This window comes from Sus scrofa, chromosome 3, assembly GCF_054392235.1.
Source record: "Sus scrofa isolate SSC_HxYL_T2T_F1_AM1 chromosome 3, Sscrofa_HxYL_maternal_Yorkshire_Landrace_v2.0, whole genome shotgun sequence".
Classification (NCBI taxonomy): Eukaryota; Metazoa; Chordata; class Mammalia; order Artiodactyla; family Suidae; genus Sus; species Sus scrofa.
This window is the reverse complement of record NC_139385.1, coordinates 16,727,330-16,742,709: the sequence shown is the minus strand read 5'-3', so window position 1 is coordinate 16,742,709 and position 15,380 is coordinate 16,727,330. Positions and strand designations below refer to the sequence as shown.

Sequence of the window (15,380 nt, the reverse complement as noted above, 5' to 3'; positions counted from 1 at the left end):
CCGTGAGCTGTGGCGTAGGTTGCAGACGCGGCTCGGATCCCGAGTTGCTGTGGCTGTGGTGTAGGCCGGTGGCTACAGCTCCGATTAGACCCCTAGCCTGGGAACCTCCATGTGCCGCAAGAGCAGCCCAAGAAATGGCAAAAAAGACAAAAACAAAGAACAAAAAAACATTTATTACTGTGCTGTGATTTACAAATCAATCAAAATTCAATGCCTCAGGGGTGGGGTGGAGCGAGATAGGTGAAGGTGGCCAAAGCTGCCAGTTATAAAATAAGTTGGTAGTTCCTGCTGTGGCACAGTGGGTCAAGAATCCAACTGCAGTGGTTTAGGTTGCTGCAGAAGTGTGGGTTCAGTCCCCACCCGGAGCAGTGGCATTGCCACAGCTGTGGCTCAAATTCAGCCCCTGGTCTGGGAACTTCCTTACTCCACAAGTGCAGCCATTAAAAAAAAAAAAAAAAATCAGAATATCATTAAAATAGGAAAATTCAATTTTTTTCCTCCTGTGTATGGAAAAACCCAATTCTTCCCTACTGTGTTTTCTTTACTAGGTACACAAAACACTTAACTCTGGCCATCAAATGTGTGGGGATTTTCCCCCACATCAAGCATCTGTGACACTGTTTGGGTATCTGTGACACCATTTGGATATCCCATAATTTAACTCAGTTCTGACACTATCTTCCCAGATAGGGGAAGTCCTACCAGCCTTCTCCCTCCACCACGTACACACACACACACACACACACACACACACACTTCAGACGCCTCTCTCAAGGCCAGGATCACCTGTGCTTCTTCTGACCAACCAGCTACAGACTGGAAGCTAAACTGACCCCATCCTTGAGTTCAATTAATTTACTAGAACAGGTCTCGGAACTCAGAGAAACACTTGCTTACACTTACCATTTTATTAAAGAAGATGATAAAGAATACAGATGAACAGCCAGGTGAAGAGATACATAAGGGGAGGTGAGGAGGGTAGTGAGAACAAGAGCTTCTGTCCCTGTGGAGCAGGGGTGTGTCACCCCCCTGGTGTGGATGTATTTGCCAACCTGGAAGCTCTCTGAACCCTGTACTTTTGGGATTTTATGGAGGCTTCATCATGTGGGTATAATGGATCACTCATTCCATTTTCAGGCCTTCTCCCTTCTCAAGAGAATGTGGGACAGGGCTGCAAATGCCAAGCTTCTAATCGTGAGTCGGTCTTCCCAGAGACTAGCCCTCATCCAGAGCCGTCCAGAGCCCACCCGGAGGTGCCTCATTAGAACAAAAGACACTCTAAGGGTTTCAGGAGCTCTGGGTCAGGGACAGAGGTCAAAGACCCATATTAGAACAAGAGATGCTCCTAGTGTTCTTATCACTTAGGACCTTACAAAGGGCTGAGGAGCTCTGCGCCGGTAACCAGGGGTAGAGACCAGTATATATGCCCTATTATCTCACCGTACTGTACAGCATGGTGACAAGAGCTAATGATACTCTACTGCATATTTGAAAGTTGCTGAGAGTAGATCGTCAATGTTCTCATCCCAAGAAAAAAAGTATAACTGTGTATGGTGATGGATGTTAACTAGACGTATTATAATGATCATTTCACAATATAAACAAATGCCAAATCATCATATTGTACACCTGAAACCAATGTAATGGTACATGTAAATTCCTTAACTTAGTAAATAAAATCTTGACATTAAAAAAAATGACTCAAATGATTACGTATCAAAAAAGTTATCTAGGAGTTCCCGTCATGGCGCAGTGGTTAACAAATCCGACTAGGAACCATGAGGTTGCGGGTTCTATCCCTGCACTCTCTCAGTGGGTTAACGATCCGGCGTTGCCGTGAGCTGTGGTGTAGGTTGCAGACGCGGCTTGGATTCCGCGTTGCTGTGGCTCTGGCGTAGGTCGGTGGCTACAGCTCCGATTCAACCCCTAGCCTGGGAACCTCCATATGCCGCGGGAGCGGCCCAAGAAATAGCAACAATAACAACAACAACAAAAAAGACAAAAAAAAAAAAAAAAAAAAAAAAAAAGGTTATCTAAAATTGGTAACTGCCCTCAGCCAACTGTGAAATCCTGTTATTCACCTTCCCAGTTTCTCAACTTAGGGTAGCCATGCATTCCTGATGTGACTAATGAGATTCAGACAGAAACATGCTGAGGAGGTTGCTGGGAAAGATTTTGCTTGTTCTTCATGAGAAGAACATGCTGGCCTAGTTCCTTCTTTCTTTTTCCTGCCTTAAATATTCATGACATGACTGAAGGTATAGACGTCATCTTGCAATCATAAAGAAAAACAAAGAAGATGGCAGCAACCCAGCTATAAAAACAATTGCACCACTGGAGTTTGTCATGGCGCAGTGGTTAACGAATCTGACTAGAAACCATGAGGTTGCAGGTTCAATCCCTGGCCTTGCTCAGTGGGTTAAGGATCTGGCATTGCCGTGAGCTATGGTGCAGGTTGCAGACACGACTCAGATCCCTCATTGCTGTGGCTCTGGCGAAGGCCGGCGGCTATAGCTCCAATTGGACCCCTAGCCTGGAAACCTCCATATGCCACGGGAGGGGCCCTAGAAAAGGCAAAAAGACAAAAATAAAATAGAAATAATTGCACCACTGATGGTAATACCAATAGCCACCCATCTCTAGGTTTCTTTCTTTCTCTTTTTTTTTTTTAAGAAAAATAAATTCCTATTGGTTTAAGCCAGTGTAGTTTGAGCTTTCTGTATTTGCAGGTAGAGGCTAAGAAAACAAAAAATAACGAACAAAGCAGAGGTTTCAGTTGCTGGTCACAGAGTACACAGAGTTTGTCATTTGAATCCTGCCAAAGCAGAGGGTTTGGAACACATCTTAGACCTTTCACCAAACTCCAGAACCACAGCTGAGGGGCAAATATTATGTTCCAGAACAAAGAGTTTGCTCTAAAATTAAAGGCTGAGGATAGACCTAAGGGACCAAGTCCTCCAGGGTTTTTTGGTTCTTGCTTTTTTTTTTTTTGGTCTTTTTAGGGCTGCACCCTCATGGAAGTTTCCCAGCTAGGGGTCAAATTGGAGCTGCAGCTGTCAGCCTACGCCACACAGCCACAGCAACTTGGGCTCTGAGCTGTGTCTGCCACCTACACTGCAGCTCACAGCAATGCCAGATCCTTAACTCACTGAGTGAGGCCAGGAATTGAACTCACATCCTCACAGCTACTAGTCAGATTTTTAACCTGCTGAGCCACCATGGGAATTCCAAGGCTATATTTTACAATGAAGATAAATATTAAATATCAGTAATATTCATAAAACAGAAATTACAAGTGACATAAGAAGAAATAAACTTCTCTTCACTTTGAAGGAAGTATTTTTGACTAGGATTCAAAATTTACTAAAGATATTAATGAATTTGACCACAAAGAATTTTCCACATGACCAAAAGAAACACTTTATATTCTGTTTTTAAGGGCTGTACCCATGGCATATGGAGGTTCCCAGGCTAGGGGTCGAACTGGATCTGCAGCTGCTGGCCTGTGCCACAGCCATGGCAACACTGGATCCAAGCCACATCTGCAACTTACGCTGCAGTTTGCAGCAACGCCAGATCCTGAACCCACTGTGCTGGGCCAGGGATAGAACCAGCAATGCCAGAGAGGCAAGCCAGATCATTAACCACTGCACTACAGGAGAACTGCACCACAGCATGTGGAAGTTCCTGGGCCAGGGATCGAACCCATGCCACAGCAGCAACCCAAGCTCCTGCAGTGACAATGCCAGATCCTTAACTCATTGCACCACAAGAGAACTCCTTGCAACTTCTTAAAATAAGACGATGAAGTCTGCCACATCAATTGAACATTCCCTTTATGGATGATTACTCTGTAGTTTGCAGTGCTGTTTGATAGCATTTTACCCACAGTAGAACTTTTTTCAAAATTGGAGTCAGTCTGGAGTTCTTGTCATGGCTCAGTGGTTAACGAAACTCACTAGCATCCATGAGGATGCAGATTTGATCCCTGGCCTCGATCAGTGGGTTAAGGATCCAGCGATGCCATGAGCTGTGGTGTAGGTTGAAGACACGGCTTGGATCCCAGGTTGCTATGGCTGTGGTGTAGGCTGGCAGCTACAGCTCTGATTGGACCTCTAGCCTGGGAACCTTCATATGCTGCAGGTGCAGCCCTAAAAAGACACACACACACACACACACACACACACACACAAATTGGAGTCAATCCTCTCAAATCCTGTGGCAACTTTATCAACTGAGTTTATGTCATATTCTAAATCCTTTGTTGTCATTTTAACAACCTTCATAGCATCTTCGCCAGGCACAGATTCCATCCCAAGAAACCACTTTCTTTCTTCATCCATAAGAAGTAACTCCTCATCCATTAAAGTGTTATCAGGAGGTGGCAGCAATACAGTCACATCTTCAGACTTCACTTCTATTTCCAGCTCTCTTGCTATTTCCACCACATATGCAGTTATTTCCTCCACTGAAGACTTGAACCCCTCAAAGTCATCCATGAGGATTGAAATCAAATTCTTCCAAACTCCTGTAAATGTTGATATTTTGACCTCTTCTCATGAACCACAAATATTCTTAATGGCATCTAGAATGTTGAATCCTTTCCAGAAGGTTTTTAATTTCCATTGCCCAGATCCATCAGAGGACTCATTATTTATGGCAGCTGTAGCCTTATGAAATGTATTTCTTAAATCATAAGATTTGAAGAGCCTGGGTAGCTCAGTTGGTAGAGCATCAGACTTTTAATCTGAGGGCCCAGGGTTCAAGTCCCTGTCCAGGCACTATGCAAGTCTGTTTTGTGGATCTCCCTAGTAGCTCAGTGGGTTAAGAATCCAAGGTTGCTGCTATGTCACAGGTTCAAGCCCTGGCCTGGGAATTTTCTTATGCCATGGGCTGGGCCAAAACAAAACAAAACAATCAAACCCACTTGAAAGCCATAATTACTCCTCGATCCACAGACTCCAGAATGGATGTTGTGTCAGCAGGCATGAAAACATTCGTCTCATTTTACATTCCATCAGAACCCTTGGGTGACCAGGTACATTGTCAGTGAGCAGTAATATTTGGAATCTTTTTCTAAGCAGTAGGTCTCAGTGGGTTTTAAATACATGGTAAACAGTTATAAAGTGTTTGCTATCATCCAGGCTCTGTTGTTCCATTTATAGAGCACAAACAGATTAGATTTAGCATAATTTTTAAGGGCCCTAGACTTTTTAGAATAGTAAATGAACACTAGTACCAATTTAAAGTCTCCAGCTGCAGTCGTCCTAACAAGAGTCGACCTGTCCTTCGAAGCCAGGCATTGGCTTCTCCTCTCTAGCTATGAGTCCTAGATGGCATCTTGTTCCAATGGAAGCTTGTTTGATTGACACTGAAAATCTGTTGTTTCAAATGAGACAGGTTGGGGGATGAGGGGGTGCACTGAGGGTTTGGGATGGAAATGCTATAAAATTTGGTTGTGATGATTGTTTACAACTATAAATGTAATAAAATTCATTAATTAAAAAAACAAAGAAAGAAAATCTATTGTTTAGTGTGGCTATCTTCATTCATTATCTTTGCCGTATCTCCTGGGTAACTTGCAGCTTCACCTTGCACTTACATTATAGCTAGTCGCTTATGATGGAGCATGATGGAGGATAATGAAAAAAGAAGCTGTCTCTATAATGGAGGATAATGTGAGAAAAAGAATGTATATGTGTATGTGTGACTGGGTCACTTTACTGTACAGTAGAAAATTGACAGAACACTGTAAACCAACTGTAATAGAAAAAAATAAAAATCATTTTTAAAAAATGAGGTCTGGAGTTCCCGTCGTGGTGCAGTGGTTAATGAATCCGACTAGGAACCATGAGGTTGCGGGTTCGGTCCCTGCCCTTGCTCAGTGGGTTAAGGATCCGGCGTTGCTGTGAGCTGTGGTGTAGGTTGCAGACGCGGCTCGGATCCCGCGTTGCTGTGGCTCTGGCGTAGGCTGGTGGCTACAGCTCCAATTCAACCCCTAGCCTGGGAACCTCCATATGCCGCGGGAGCGGCCCAAGAAATAGCAACAACAACAACAACAAAAGACAAAAAAAAAAAAAATGAGGTCTGCCTGTATACACATACATACACACCCACCACATACACGGGAGAGTACTATAAGGAATTGGTTCATGTGACCATGAAGGCTTGGTGTGTCCAAAGTCTGCAGGATAGGGAGGCAGGATAGGGAGTCCAAAATCTGCAGACTGGAGACCTAGGGAAGAACTGAGGTTTGAGGCCAAAGGCAGTCAGCTGGCAGAATTGTCTTGTTAGGGAGAGGTCAGGTCTTCGTTCTCTCAAGGTCTCCAACTGATAGAATGAGGCCCACCCATGTTATATAGCATAATCTGCTTTAATCAAAGTCTACTGATTTAAGTGCTATTTTTTTTTTTTTTTTGTCTTTTTAGGGCCACACTTGCAGCATATGAAAGTTCCCATGCTAGGGGTCAAATCAGAGCTGCAGCTGCCAGTCTATACCACAGCCACAGCAGCACCAGATCTGAGCTGTGTCTGTGACCTACACCACAGCTCACAACAATGCTGGGTCCTTAACTCACTGAGTGAGGCCAAGGATTGAACCTGTGTCCTCATGAATGCCAGTCAGATTCATTATCGCTGAGCCATGACAGGAACTCCGAGTGTTAATCTTATCCAAAGAACATCTTCACCGAAACATCCAGAATATACGTCCAGGGACTTCCTGTTGTGGCTTAGTGGTTAATGAACCCAACTAGTATCCATGAGGATGCAAGTTAGATCCCTGGCCTCTTTCAGTGGGTTAAGGATCCGTTGTTGCCGTGAGCTGTGGTATAGATCGCAGATGAGGCTTGGATCCTGCATTGCTGTGGCTGTGGTCATAGATGGTATTTAGAACGGCCTTCTTCCACTCCCATACTGTATTCCCTTTGACCTCAGTAAGCACTTCAGCTGGTCATGGTCATTTGCTGGGGTGATCCAAATTGTCATTACCGAAGGGTCCTGGGCCATTAGTAATCCTGCCTGAATTGGGTTGTTCTATTTTCCACTGACTTTAATCAGAGGCATGGCAATACTAAGAGACACCTATGGGATCTCTTGTATCCCAGACATCTGTGTTGTGGAGTAACAGTTCAATTTCCCCTTGGTAATTAGGATCAATCACCCCAGCTGGTACAGTAAATCTCTTCTTTGCCTGTTGAGCCAGAGGCACAAGGACCCCAAAGGGTCTGAGTGGCAGTGTTAACTTCCAATTCAGTGGAAATTATTATTGTGTCTCTTAGTAGCAGCATTTCTCCCTTTGGATCTAAGACCTGTAGACTAGTAGAGCATAAGGTCATGGGACAGGCAGCAAATATGTTCCTAATAGGTCACTAGGGATGCCACTCCCATCTCCAATCCTTGCTCCCTGTGAACCCTGGCTATTGGAAAAACAGTACTATATAGTGGGTGCTGATTCAAAGCATACAGGCCTCCTGGAGAACCTTGTCCCAGGGACTGCTGCCTAGCTAGCACAATAAGTCTTCAAAAGGCCATCCCGTCATTCTGTCAGGCTGCTTCAGGATGGTGGGGAACACGGTAACATCAGTGAATTCCACAAGCGTGGGCCCATTGCTGTATTTCATTTGCTATGAAACGAGTTCCTAGGAGTTCCTCGGTGGGTTAAGGATCTGGTATTGTCACTGCTGTGGCTTGGTTGCTGCTATGGCAAGGGTTTGACTTCCGCATGCTGTGGGTGAGGCCAAAAAAATAAAAACACAAAAAATAAAATGAGTTTCTTAACCAGAAGCAATGCTGTGTGGAATACCGTGATGGTGGGTAAGACGTCCTCTAAGTCCACAGACGGTAGTTTTAGCAGAAGTACCGCAAGCAGGGAAGGCAAATCCATATCCAAAGTGTCTATTCCAATAAGAAAATGTTGCCCTTTTCATGAAAGAAGTACGGTGCGTTGTAACCAACCTCCCACCAGACAGCTGGGTGATCACTCCAGGGAATGGTGCTCATCAGGCTCTCAGTGTTGGTCTCCGCTGCTGGCAGACTGAGCACTCAGCGGTGGTGGTAGTTAAGACAGTTTTGGTGAATGGAAGCCCATGTTGCTGACCCCATGCATAACCTCCATCCCTGCCACCAGGGGCACTTGCTTCATAAATTCATTGGCCAATGACAGGGCTGGCTGGGGAAAGGCCAACTGGTATCCCCTGAACAAGTCACTCTAGCCACGTATTAAAATCCTCCTCTGCTGAGGTCACCCTTTGGCGAGCATTCATATGGGACACAAGTGTCTTCACATTTTTCATCTGTTCAGAGAGATCAATCCATGGATCTCTTTCCAAGCCTTCCTTGTCATCCATTTTCTTTTCTTTTTCTTGTCTTTTTGTCTTTTTTGCTATTTCTTGGGCCGCTCCCACAGCATGTGAAGGTTCCCAGGCTAGGGGTCGAATCGGAGCTGTAGCCACCGGCCTACGCCAGAGCCACAGCAACGCGGGATCCGAGCCGTGTCTGCAACCTACACCACAGCTCACGGCAACGCCGGATCCTTAACCCACTGAGCAAGGGCAGGGACCGAACCTGCAACCTCATGGTTCCTAGTCGGATTCGTTAACCACTGCGCCACCACGGGAACTCCCTCTTGTCATCCATTTTCTAATCATGTTCCTTCCAAGTCCATGACCATCTGACCACAGCCCATGAACTGGCATAGAATCATTCAACAGGCCATTTCTCCTCCTAAGCAAAATGAAAAACCAGATGCACGACTTGAGGTTCTACCCATTAGGGGGGCTTCCATTTACCACGGTGCTTAAGGAATGCCCCAGGAAGATTAGGACTGCTGCTGCCTACTTTGGAGAGGAACCTGCATGTCCTGTAGAACCATCCTTAAATTTGGCCAGTTTTCTCATCCTCAGCTGATCACAGAGAATTTCCCATGAGGCCATAGGTAGAGGCTGGCAGAGAGAAGGTAAGAGCACAGGCACTGGGACAATGGATATCTGGGCTACTTCATGTAACTTGTGTCTCCAGGGCCTGCTGGGACTTTAGCCAATTTCCGAAGCAAAAAGGGGTGAGCCCTGAAGAGAATCAGAGTATTTTGCAAGAATGCTCAGTGGAGGCCATTACAGTGTTACAGGGCAATGCAGGGTAAACCTCCTCAGACAGGGGTGGAGCGGCTGCTTCCACTGGCAGAGAAGATTCAATAGAATGGAAGGGCTCAATGTCCCCAACTTCATCAGGGTATTCTCACAAGTCCTGTTCCAAATTTTCAGATCCCATTCCTTCCTCATACTGCCCTCGCTTTTCAGTTTGCACTGGAATTCATCCATTTACATGATGAAATTTCAGCAATCTCAGTTCTGTGGCTACAGGAGCTAAAAGTCTCTTCCAGGACAGACAAAGCTTTCAGGTGACTTATACATTGCTTAAGCTGGGAATTTTTATTTATTTATTTTTGTCTTTTTAAGGCCACACTCATGGCATATGGAAGTTCCCAGGCTAGGGGTCAAATCGAAGCTACAACTGCTGGCCTACACCACAGCCACAGCAACGTGGGATCTGAGCCACATCTGTGATCTACACCACAGCTTATGGCAATGACAGATCCCCAACCCACTAATCGGGGCCAGGGATCAAACCCGCATCCTTATGGATGCTAGTCGGATTCCTTTCCGCTGTGCCACAATGGGAACTCCTAAGCTGGGCATTTAAATCCCTGATCTCACCCTTTTCTTCCTCTACTTTGTCCAGTGACATTAGAAGCAACCAGCCAACCTCATCATACTCATTAGTTTGACAAAAATGTTCCCAGGTATCATGTACATGGTTACCCAGGTCCTTGCCTTTTATAAGTTTTTTATTAGCAGCATCTAATGGTGATATATTGCATACTTCTATTTTCATAACATGCCATGAACAATATCATTAATACCACTCTCGCTACTATTGGAAATAGAATCATTAGGATCCTTAAATTTCACATTAGAGAGCCAATTCAAAAACCCCAGAACCAACTCAGAAAATGCATCCTTAAGATTCTGCTCCTTTAGAAGCCTTATCAGTACCATAACATATATTAGTTCAGGTTCCCCAAAGAAACAGAACCAGCCAGATGAGTGTCTAGATATCTATCTACATCTGTCTATCTAGATAAGAACAGCCTTGGAGTTCTCTTGTGGCACATCAGGTTAAGGATCTGGCATTTTCATTGCAGCAGCTCAGGTCCCTGATGTGGCATGGGTTCCATGCCTGGCCTTGGAATTCCCACATGCCCCAAGTACGGCAAAAAAAAAAAAAAAAAAAAAAGATACACAACCTTACAGGGTATCTGCCGTTAAAGTGAGGACACTGACTGTTAAATGTACGTATGACTGCATCATCGACTGTTAAAATGAAAGAAAGAGAGAGAGACTGATTTACTGTAAGGAACTGGCTCACAGGATCATAGAGGCTTGGTAAATTCAAAATCTGCGGGGTAGGCTGGCAGATGGGAGGCCCTGGGAAGAGATGCAGTTCAAGTCCAAAGGCTGTCTTCTAGTAGAATTCCTTCTGCTAGGGGGAGATCATCTTTGTTCTCCTAAGGCCTTCAACTAATCGGAGGAGGTCGACTCATTATGTAGGATAATCTGCTTTACTATAATAGAGTACATTTAACATTTAAAATTTAAATCCACCAATTTAAATGTTAATCCAAAAAAACACCTTTACAAAAATGTCTAGAATAATGTTTGACCTGGGGACTGTGGCCCAGACACATTGTTTTTTTTCTTTTTAGGGCCACACCTGCAGCATAAATATATATATATATATATATATACACACATATATATATATTCCATAACCTGCAGCATATAATATATATATATTCCACACCTGCAGCATATAATATATATATATTCCATAACCATATGGAAATTCTCAGGCTAGAGGTGGAACTGGAGCTGCAGCTGCCAGCCTACACCGCAGACACAGCAATGCATGATCCAAGCTGCGTATGCAAACTACACCACAGTTGGCAGCAACACCAGATCCTTAATCCACTAAGTGGGGTCGGGGATCGAACCGACATCCTCATGGATACTAGTCAGGTTCATAACCTGCTGAGCCACAACAGGAACTCCCTGGCCTGGACACATTGACACATAAAATTAACCATCACAAATGGTTACCTCTGAGAGGTAAGATTATGAATTTATTTTAAATTTGTTTTGCTACTTTTTCTATGATGATTGTGTTGTTTATATTTTTAGGGCTGCACCTGCGGCATATGAAGGTTCCCAGGCTAGGGGTTGAATCAGAGCTACAGCTGCCAGCCTATGCCTCAGCCACAACGACGCCAGATCCATGCCATATCTGCAACCTACACCACAGCTCATGGCCATGCAGGATCCTTAATCTACTGAGCGAGGCCAGGGATGGAACCCGTGACCTCATGGCTGCTAGTCGGATTCATTTCCACTGTGCCACAATGGGAACTCCAATTCCCTGTTATTTTTGTAATAAGAAAATCCAATACATTTTTTCAATAGTTAAAAAAAGATTTGCTTTAGGAAGTCTGCCCTCACAGCATGGCACTGAGATTACACCATTCAGGTCTTCAGTATGTTGTGTACATTGTGTGTGCTGCTGTATGTTTGTCTCTCTACACTGGAGAGACTTTGAAGGAAGGGACCTTCTCTTTTCATGTGTATATTTACTCCAAGCACAGTACTCTGTCACAAAGTAGACACTCAAAGAATGGATGGCCAACAACTGAAAAAACATTATCCAAAATCAATATTATCACCCCACCTCCCCGTACAAAACCTGCCCCCTTTGTGGAATTTCCTTGACCTCTTCTGACTCCTAGACTAGAAATGGTAACTATGTAGCACATATTTCGAAATTCAGTCAATTTTATGTCAGAAATGCCTCTAGCCCCTGACCTTTTGCTATTTCCACTGCATTTATTCTTTTCTTTCTTTCTTTTTTTTTTTTTTGGCCATGCTCACAGAATGTGGAATTTCCTTCTTCAGGCCAGGGATCAAACCTATACCACCTACAGTAGCAACCCATGCCACTGCAGTGACAACACCTGATCCTTAACCCACTGCACCACAAAAGAACTCCCACTTCCCCTGCATTAATTTGAAAATTCCACGTATTAAAATGTGTATTTTACTTAAAAAGTAATACATGCTTTAAACACCTGCTTTGAAAGCAACCTATGTTCAAAGATAGAGATTTTTAAAAGCTAGATGAATTCTATCATCAATTTAGAAAGAAAAGCAAATGGCAAGATAGCAAGAAAATTTCAGAAACAAAGACTGATGAAGAGTATCTGGCCCCACCAAATTTTGAAACATACTGAAAAACTACAGTAAGTAAAACAATATGATGTTGATACTTACAACAGTATAGAACTGAATATACTCCAAGGCAGATCCTTTTTACATCTGAGAATGTAGCAAATGCTAATAACTGCATCACACATTAATGGTGGAAAACATCAATTATCCTGGGGAAAAATATTGGATTCTGAGTTTTTTCCAAACACCTATAACCAATTCTCCAATTCTCTGATACCAACTCTCTGATTCTCCCACACCAACTGGGGATCCAGCAATTCAATTCAATTCTGACACTATCTGGAGTTAGCACAAACCTCACAGTTAAGGGCTCAGTTCCAAAAGACTGCCTCCACTTCAGACACCAGTTGGAAGTCCCAGGTTACTAGGTTATTCACACTTCTGTCCAACTTAGCTACAAATCTGGGAGTTACCACAATCCCCTCCTTAGGAGAAAACTGAAAAATTTTGAGACTGACACAGAACTCAGAAAATCACTTGAGGAGTTCCCGTCATGGCACAGTGGTTAACAAATCCGACTAGGAACCATGAGGTTGCGGGTTCGGTCCCTGCCCTTGCTCAGTGGGTTAACGATCCGGTGTTGCCGTGAGCTGTGGTGTAGGTTGCAGACGTGGCTCGGATCCCGCGTTGCTGTGTCTCTGGCGTAGGCTGGTGGCTACAGCTCCGACTGGACCCCTGGCCTGGGAACCTCCATATGCCGCAGAAGCGGCCCAAAGAAATAGCAAAAAGACAAAAAAAAAAAAAAAAGAAAATCACTTGACTTAGGTTTAGCAGCTTTTTATAAAGAATACAACTCAGGCACACCCAAATGGAAGAGCTGCACAGGACAAGGTATTAGGGGAGTGACACAGTTTCCATGAGCTCTAGATATGCCACCCTACTAGGACACCAAACGTGTTCACTCACCCTGACCCAGCATTTCATAAGCCAGCTCCAATTCCCCTCTACTCTCCAGGACTTAGGGGCACAAGGCTGAGATTTCCCAGTCTCTAATGATGTTAGGTCTTTCTAGGGACCAGCCCTCATCTGGAGCCTATCTAGAGTCCCTACCTTAGTTCACCTCATTAGCACAGATGTAGGTGTATTCCAAAGGGGACTGTAATGGATACCAAAAGATACTCCCATCATTCAGAAAACCAGTGGTTTTAGTGCTGTGCCAGGAATCAAGGATAAAGATCAAATATATATACATTTTGTTGTATCACAGATTCTTACCTCATTCCTTACCAAAATAAATTCCAAATGAATCAAAGATGAAAATAAAACACAAAACCGCATTTCTCATTGTGGTTCGGCAGGTTAAGAACCTGACTGCAGGGGCTTGGGTCACTGTGGAGGCAAGGGTTCAATCTTCAGCCTGATGCAGTGAGTTAAAGGATCCAGCACTGCCACAGCGTAGGTCACAGCTGTGGCTCAGATTCAGTCCCTGGTCTGGGAACTTCCATATGCCACAGGTGCAGCCATTAAAAGAAAATGGAGGGAGTTCCCATCGTGGCTCAGTGGTTAACGAATCCGACTAGGAACCATGAGATTGTGGGTTCGATCCCTGGCCTTGCTCAGTGGGTTAAGGATCTGGGGTTGCCATGAGATGTGGCGCAGGTTGCAGACGCGGCTCGGATCCTGCGTTGCTGTGGCTGTGGTGTAGGCTGGTGGCTACAGCTCCAATTAGACCTCTAGCCTGGGAACCTCCACATGCCACGGGTGCGGCCCTCAAAAGACCAGAAAAAGAAAACACAAAACCTCAAAAATACAAAAGAAGGAGTTCCCATCGTGGCTAAGCAGAAACATATCTGACTAGCATCCATGAGGATGCAGGTTCTATCCCTGGTCTTGCTCAGTGGGGTAAGGATCCAGCGATGTGGTGAGCGTTGCGTAGGTCGCAGACATGGCTCAGATGTGGTGTGGCTGTGGTGTAGGCTGGTGGCTACAGTTCTGAATTGACCCTTAGGACTGGGAACCTCTATATGCCACAGGTGTGGCCCTAAAAAGAAAACATGAAATTTTTTTGTTGTTGTCTTTTTGCCATTTCTTGGGCCGCTCCCGTGGCATATGGAGGTTCCCAGGCTAGGGGTCGAATCAGAGCTGTAGCCAACCGGCCTACGCCAGAGCCACAGCCACGCGGGATCTGAGATCCGTCTGCAACCTACACCACAGCTCATGGCAACGCCGGATCGTTAACCCACTGAGCAAGGGCAGGGACCGAACCCGCAACCTCATGGTTCCTAGTCGGATTCGTTAACCACTGTGCCACGACGGGAACTCCAGAAAACAAGAAATTTTAAAATATTTAAGTAAGCTCTGTTTTACACAGTATAGCACAAAATTCAAATAATAATAATAAAAGAAAAAAAATACATTCTACTACATGAAAAAAATTAGTATTTAACTGGTAAAAAGGCATAAATACAAAATACAAATAACACTGGGATAGATTAACTTCAACAAAGAAAACATAAAGAGCTCCTACAAATCCATAAGAAACCAAATAGGAAAACAGAAGACATGAACAGACAGTTCACATCGAAAATACTACAGGAGTTCCTTCCCGTCGTGGCTCAGAGGAAACGAATCTGACTAGGAACCATGAGATTTTGGGTTTGATCCCTGGCATCACTCAGTGGGTTAAGGATATGGCATTGCCATGAGCTGTGGTGTGGGTTACAGACTCGGCCGGGATCTCACGTTGCTGCGGCTGTGGCCGTGGCTGGCAGCTGTACCTCCAGTTAGACCCCTAGCCTGGGCATCTCCATATGTCTTGAGTGTGACCCTAAAAAGCAAAAAAAAAAAAAAAAAAAAAAGAAAAGAAAAAAGAAAGAGAAAACTACAAATGGCTTTCCCTGGTGCTGCTGTGGGGATTTCCCTATCCTTTGTCTCCTCCGTTCGTTCAACCTCCTTCCACCTCGAGAGTTGTCTTCATCACTAGTGCTCTGGCCTAGACTTAACTAGCAAATCAGGCCTAGACTTAACTAGCAAATCAAACCATAACAGTCAAAAGAAGCTACTTCTTCAGATTTGTCTCTTGCAAGCTTTTTGCCTCCATCGTAC

At 44.5% G+C, this 15,380-nt stretch overlaps 1 non-coding gene across 1 annotated transcript; it reads left to right on the top strand.

The window, feature by feature from the left end:
- Nucleotides 1-4,708: 4,708 nt before the first annotated feature.
- TRNAK-UUU (transfer RNA lysine (anticodon UUU)) lies at nucleotides 4,709-4,781 on the top strand. The gene has a single exon. It is a non-coding gene; the product is annotated as a tRNA-Lys (tRNA).
- Nucleotides 4,782-15,380: the final 10,599 nt, after the last annotated feature.